This window comes from Electrophorus electricus, chromosome 13 (assembly GCF_041902795.1).
Source record: "Electrophorus electricus isolate QZ-2024a chromosome 13, ASM4190279v1, whole genome shotgun sequence".
NCBI classification, from domain to species: domain Eukaryota; kingdom Metazoa; phylum Chordata; class Actinopteri; order Gymnotiformes; family Gymnotidae; genus Electrophorus; species Electrophorus electricus.
In genome coordinates this window covers 4,875,051-4,882,500 of record NC_137509.1, presented here as the reverse complement: position 1 = coordinate 4,882,500, position 7,450 = coordinate 4,875,051, and the positions used below count along the sequence as shown (strand labels likewise).

Below are 7,450 nucleotides of genomic sequence, written 5' to 3'. Positions count from 1 at the left end.
TTACCACAATCCCTATCATATAGCAGAACCCACCGTACACGCAGGCTAACAACACCCAGGCTTCCTGCGTCCTTGGGATTTAGACCGTGCCAGACTACCCAAAACTCAAGGACGACGTAATACTGGATGTCTGATGGAGCCCGGTGATTTGAACTTTATTAAGACTTCAGCGCATTTCAGAGGGAGGTCGCATAGTTTTGCAGAGGAGTTTACAGACAAAGCAGAGAACAAAAACAGAATGTGAAATGTTGTAAACTGAGAAAAGCCCACAAACCAGTTCTGCTGAAAAGATTTCATTCACACAGACTCGTATGGACGAGTGCGCATGTGCAAGGAAAGTAGTTAAAAGGGTTGCATTTTAAACGTCCATCTTCACCATTTAGGAATGTATAGTGGCAGTGTACCAGGACATGTGTCCAGGGGGCGATACTGAGCACTCCCAGCAAGGAGACAGCAGTGGTAGGGGCTTGGCAGAGACAGGAATGCCAGGTGACCAGATAAGAGGTCACCTTTTTTTACCCCATACTGACCAGGAGATATTACGACGTACAAAATAAAAGTCTTCTTTCTAGAAATATAACTATCCCTAATTAAAAACATTTTTGTTTCTTTTTTAGGTGAAATAATCCTATAGTTGGTCATCTGACCCACCAAGCTTTAACACACACACGCACACACACACACACACACACACACACACACACACACACACACACACACACACACACACACACACACACACACACACACACACTTTTGTGTGTGCTGGTGGAAAGGGTTACATTCCTGTCCATGCACTATATCATGTTTATTAAGGCTCTTAAATCAGGGGCTCCAGGGGTCTTGGGCTCTGGGGGGAGGCAAAGTCCCACTCCACACAGCCCTTCATGGGTGAGGCTGCCCTACTACTGTGCCTGGGTGGGTGAGCCAAGGGCCATGGGGCCTCTCTTATGGGCTCTGTATTTCCAGTCCTCTGGAAATATCTCATGAACTGCCACTCCTAGGTTTTGGGGGGCTCTCCTTGTTGCTTGGGACCTTAATGTTGCTTTTTTGTTTTGAGTTTTTAAAGTTGCTATCTGTTTAAAGGTGCCCAGTTAAATCTGTCTGTTTACAGGTGCCCAGTTAAATCTGTCTGTCTTATTAAAGGTGTTTTTTCTCCAATATATGTTTCTCACTTTCTGCCACATAGTGTTGTTTCTGCACGTTCATTCAGCTGTAGCCCAAATTACAGTGACACTTCCATCTAAACTGTTACAAAACGTGTGTGTTTTGTACACACACACACACACACACACACACACAGACACACACACACACACACACATAGAGTGAGAGAGAGAGAGAGAGAGAGAGAGAGAGAGAGAGCAAGAGAGAAATAAAGATCAAATCATGGCGGAGTTTTAGGAGAAGCTTTGTAATACCTGCCATGTTTTTTAACAATAGTCATGTAACGCATAACTAAATTGTATCGCTAAACTGCAATTTGTAGGTAATACACCTTACATTGAAACATTCATAAGCAGTAATTACGAGGTCTATTACATCATGCTTTTATAGCGCTCGTTCAGTCAGTGCGGGAGCATATCCAGTGTGGCAGCATTCATACCTCTCAGACCCTCAGGAGGTCTCCTCAGAGCACAATGAAAAAGTGACCCGTGGAAAAAACACAAAAAAACAAACCACAATAAATTGGAACCACGATGTCCGCATTCGCAGAAGGCCAGGACCTTTACACACGGCCAGAGCGGCAGCACATCTCCTGCCCCGCGGGCGGCGCGAGCAGACGAACCCGCCGCGCGGCGATCAAGAGGCCTGCTGAAACATTTGGGAGGAGATGAGGACTGACGTGGCTCGTAAGATCGAACAGCCGGTGGGCTCCTAAACTCGGAGTAGTTGGACCTACCCAAGAAGTGACTTATCTGAGAGAAAACAGTTTTATAGAGCTCATAGTTAACCCAAAGAAAAACCTGACCTGAGAAGAAAATCCCAAACGCATTTAAACAAGCACCACATTTCTTCCAGAAACAGCGTTAGCTGAGGATAACGGTGCAAATCCTTTCTTGACGTACCGTTTCAAAAAGATGGAGACAGTAACCGTGTGGCAGAAGTGTGGCTATTATTCCTCATCTTGAACAGGTCTGGTTTTCATGAGGAAAAGGCCACGCACCTGTCGACAGCGGTTGTCTGCGCTGAACAACGGCCTGCCAAATTCAGCCCAGACACGGAGGAAGGCACCTCAGCACGGCCCGAGGCAGTTCACGATGAGGCCTACGGCTAAACCGCCGGCGCTAACCTCTGATGGGCCGCTAAGGTCGGGGTTAGGGGCCAGGGAGTTCGGGAGCAGGGTGCCGGCCCGCTAGGGATCAGGCCGGCAGAGATGGGGGGTGCCGAGAGCTTCTCACCCGGGCAAGAGTTCAGCCCTATCACGGTGGGCCAATCTGTTCCAGACGGACCAAATGACACATTATTGGATCCAGACCCGACACGGGCGCTGTGTATATTACATTACCAGACACCGGTCTCACTTAAGGTTCATTACCTCTCCCCACAGGGAGGGAGAGAGGGAGAGAGAGAGAGAGAGAGAGGGAGAGAGAGGGAGAGAGAAAGAGAGAGAGAGAGACAGAGAGAGAGAGAGAGAGAGAAGGGGGGAGCTATTATACTGAGCAATGCACTAAGCCAGGGTCCTTTTTCTTACACACTGCATCTGCATCCTCTCTGCCTCCGGATCCACCTTTCCCATAGTACCTGTTAGCAGGCCATTTTAAGCAGGAAAGATTTCAAACATTTGCAGTCCAAACTCACAAACGGAGCCACTTGGTATACAGCACAGAGAATATGACATACATATTTTCAGTGACCTATATGGAGCGGGAGAATGCATGCCAGCTTCCCTCTCTCGGTCTCTGTATTCTCGTTCTTTCCCTCGATCCGGCCAAGCCCCTCTCTGTAGCCACACTCTCGCTGGGAAACTGTCAAATATTCCCGAGACCCGCGCGCCTGTGGCGCTCTTGCCTTGGAACACCCAAGACGTTCCAGGCCTGGAGGGATTTTTTCGGTAAGACATGAGAGGCGCACAGGCAGGGGTGCCGTCTCTGGCCCGCTCCTGCAGGCTGGGGGCACAACTGGAGCAGACCAGGGCGGAGAGGTTAACTCTTTCACTCTGACTCTGATTAGGCCTGTCCAATCCCTGGGGATGCCCCCAGCGCACGGAGCGCGAGAGGAAACGCCCGTGAGCCTGGTGGCATAGTTAGCATTTTTTACTTTGTTCATTAAGTTCGAGTTGACCCAGGCAAAAGCAAACAAAGTTCTTAATTTGTGGATGACCTGTGTCTGTATCTCCCAGAGTATCTCTGTTTATCTCCCACGGTATCTCTATACATCTCTCACAGTATCACTACCTATCAGCCACATCTATCTCCGTTGGTATCTCTCACGGGTTCTCTATATATGTCCTACAATATCTCTCTCCCACATCCATGACCAATTTCACATGCTTAGCATCTGTTTGAGCAAAAACTGGAAGAAGAAGATATTGTGGTCATGGTATTCGCCTTGTAACCAGAAGGTCCTACCACTGCCAAGTTGCCACTGTTGGGCGCCTAAGCAAGGCCCATAACCCTCAAATATTCAAAGTTGTATTCAGCCATGAGTGTAAGTTGCTTTGGATAAAAGTGTCAGATAAGTGCTGTAAATGGAAGATAAAGCTGGCATAGCAGTGATAGTTGCCCCTTCAGCATCAAACTAGTAAATACACATATATTTGGCAAAAATCAGAATTCCAGAATATGTTTTATATATATATATAAATACTCACTTAATATGTCAACTGTTACTTCTGTATGTGATGCTTATTTCTGCTTCAGGTTTCAGACAGACAGACAGACAGACAGGCTTACCAAACAACCAACAGCTTAGTACTTTTAGTTTTCATACATTCTCACTCTCATCTGCTCACCCTATTCACAAACACACACACACACACACACACACACACACACACCCCACACACACACAATGCATAACTGTTTCAAAAACACTTGTCTCTCTGTGAAACCTGACTATGACATCCATCCCTGTGTGTGTGTGTGTGTGTGTGTGTGTGTGTGTGGCAGAAAAAAAAGAGAACTCTAGTGTCAGTTCTCATACAATACAAGCTCACATTCTTCCACTTCTTTTCACAACCAGCTTCGAACTACAATCAAAACACGGTGTCCCACATCGCGGAACGCATCACAAAAAAATAGACGTGACGCCTCCCTCCCAGATCCCCTCTCCTCGCCCTGCAGGGTGCCGAGAAAAGAGATCCCGTCCTCTGATTTACTGTCCCATAATTCCATTCCTCTGTGCCAAGGCCGAGGCTGTGGGCCAGCCAGTCGCGCGGGACGGGTGTGTCTCGCCAACCCTGCACTTTGACCCACAGCCCCGCTCCGTTCTGCAGGCTACCCGTCTACCCCCCTCCCTCCCTCCGCCCCGCCCTGCCCCGCCCCGCCCCACGCTCCTATCACCTGCTGGGGCCGCGAGGCCGGCATGCCGGGGCTGGTGGGACTGTCCCCGACACGCGGGGGATGCCTCACGCTCCCCGGGACACATGCGGCCGCGGCAGCTGTCCCCGAGTCGCGTGGAACTCCCATCATCGCGGCGGAGCGCCACGCCGCCCGGCCAAACGACAGAGTCATTCATCACCATCACATGACTCTTTTATATGGAAGACAAGGGAAGTGCCGTGTTGACAGGACAACCTCTTTTCCTCTTCTCCTGGTGAATCGCTCCAGCCATCTGCTTATACTTATGTTGCTGATGCTGACTTTATGGGGGACATTATATCATACTTAATTCTATTTTCCGAAGGCTCCATGACCTCGCATTGCGCCTCACTGCAAAATGATTTACGTTCTACCCTTTTGACCCCATGCGAGGGGCCGACGGTGGGCCAGTGCTGTCAGCCTGCTTCTGACACGCCACTACCACCAAGCTCCTCGGGGGGACGTGGTTGTCATCGCAGGCCTCGCTGTCCTCTCGTGTCCGGCATGGACGCTCTGAGCAGAGATGGCTGCCGTGTGTGGGTTGCTAAGCAACGGTGGTGGCAGAGGCAGTGAGTCGCAGCAGTGCACGAGCGCTCTCTGTCCTAAAAGTCTCGGCCGTCGCTGACAGCTCTCCCTCTCTCTCTTCGTTAATCTCTCTCCCTCTCTCGCTCCTTTAATCTCTCGGCCTCCCTCCCTCCCTGTGTCTCCCTCTCTCCCACTCTCCCACTCTCTCTCTCTCATCCGTCAGCACAGTATGGAGGACCATTTTAAGCGGGTGCGGTTCACCCTGTGCTTCTCTTCTGAGCGGGGGGTTGTGGGAATAGCAGTGATCCCAGCTGCCTGCGTTCACTCAGAATAGATGGTTAGCTAAGACAGGGCCTGATGTGTGGGCCCTAGTTCTGTCATCACACACACACACACACACACACACACACATAAGAAAATCTTACTAGCAGACATATGCAGATGTGAAAAAGGCAAATGATATTTATTTACAATATTTGTTTCTGAATAATAATGCCTGTTTCATTTCTGCTATGAGGTGAAGTCCAGAAACCCTTTTTGTTTGCCTTGCCAGCAGACACTCACATAAAAGTCTGGATGTCTCTTAAAGGAATGCACAAGCTCCCGGCATCCTTACTTAACGCATTGACTTTTCCGTATACTTTTCCTTGACCATTTCTTCAGGGTCAAGCCCATGGAGTCAAAGATTTTGTCTCCGAGTGGAAACCTGAGCGTAGATCAGGCAGTTATGTACCTGTAGGTCTTTTACCTGGACCTACTGTGGGGTACGCGTGCCAGTGGTGTGGAGGACATGGTGAAACACAGGCAGGCATTTTGGTTTCTGTCAATATGTTGCCTGTTCATGCCAAAGAATGGGCATGAGTGCACAACCCTACTGCCGTGTGTGTGTGTGTGTGTGTGTGTGTGCGCATGTGTTTCAGAGGGCAACCTCTGCACACGTTCCAGTCCATTAACTGTGATTAATAGGCATGCATGCTTTCCCATGGTCTCCACTGATGTGGAATAAAGAGCTCACCTAGCTCAGCAGACCAGGAAGGCTCCAGGACACTCCCGACGATGTTCCCGACGACGTTCCCAACGACGCTCCCAACAACACTCCCAGCCACGCTCCCGCACACTGGCTTCTTTCTCCTCCCCCAAACACTGCCTTACTGTCCCGCTCAACTGGTTGCTGAACACAGCTGCCTGTCCCAGAGAACGCTGGTCAACAAATCACTGTGCAGTCATCAAACACTCATGCACTTAAAAGGCGAAATGGACACAGCATTAAAAATACCATCACATGATTCTACATTTATGTCTCTGAATAGAGCACACACACACATATATATATATATATATATATATATATATATGTATGTGTGTTCCTCCTCCTACTAATTCAGAAGCACTTTGCTTGCACAGCTGATGGAGGTATATATATAATATATAATATATAATAAATTAAATATATAATTTGATTAACAGGACACATTTTACAATACATATTTACAAAAGAAATATATTTCCATTACATCTAGAGCATATTTATTAATACCACTATTGCTTCATTGTTTATTGTATATCGTTTAATTTGTTTTATACGGGATATATATACAGTGCAAGCTATTTGTATTTATGATCTATAATTTAATCATCCAGAATTTAAATTAATTATAAAATTGTATAAAAATGTACATCATTTTGTGATTTAATTCACACACACACACCTATAGCTAGAAAAAAATTGTAAATAATATAATAATATGAAAATATGTTTTAGTCAGCATTTATCACCTCATAATACAAGACTCAAACATAATTTCAAAGACATACACATAAGAGTTGTAAGGATAAAAAAGATAATAAAACATTATATAAAACATTATATAAAACAAAATTAAAATTGTAAAAATTGCATCGTGTTTAATGATGGGATTACTGTTGTTTTTTAATGGGCATCCTACTTCACTTGACATATTTCAATACAAATCCTGCTAAATAACAATATAAAATAGCTAGTAATAATTAACGCAAGATTTAAAGACTTATGTTATTAAATATATTATAAATATTTAATAATCTTCTTAGCGCAGTTTTGAACAGCAGAAGACCCCTCTATCTTAGCCGTGTTCTTTCTAAACCTGTCATAAATAAGGTCTGGTAACTGACAGACCTGTCATGGTAAAAGACAGAAAACCCACTTCAGCATGTTTTTCTAACGTTATCCACTGAATCTCCAATAGAACATAACACCTACAGAAATGGCATTCAACACATCTGATAATCTGTTCTCGCACATGTAAATATACATAGGCGTGCTATGCTTCGATTAAGAAATAACACGATGCAGAAATGTACTCTGGGTCTTAGTTTTTCTCCCTCTCATTCTCTCTTGTTGAGGAAATATGCTGTCTAATCAT

General features: G+C 46.2%; 1 long non-coding RNA gene across 1 annotated transcript in view; it reads right to left on the bottom strand.

The window, feature by feature from the left end:
• Positions 1 to 6,256, bottom strand: part of LOC145643568 (uncharacterized) — a 39,192-nt gene extending 32,936 nt beyond the window's left edge. Inside the window, exon 1 of the long non-coding RNA XR_014116035.1 lies at positions 6,064 to 6,256. This is a non-coding gene — a long non-coding RNA (uncharacterized LOC145643568). The remainder of the gene's footprint in view (positions 1 to 6,063) is intronic.
• Between the last annotated feature and the right edge of the window lie 1,194 nt (positions 6,257 to 7,450).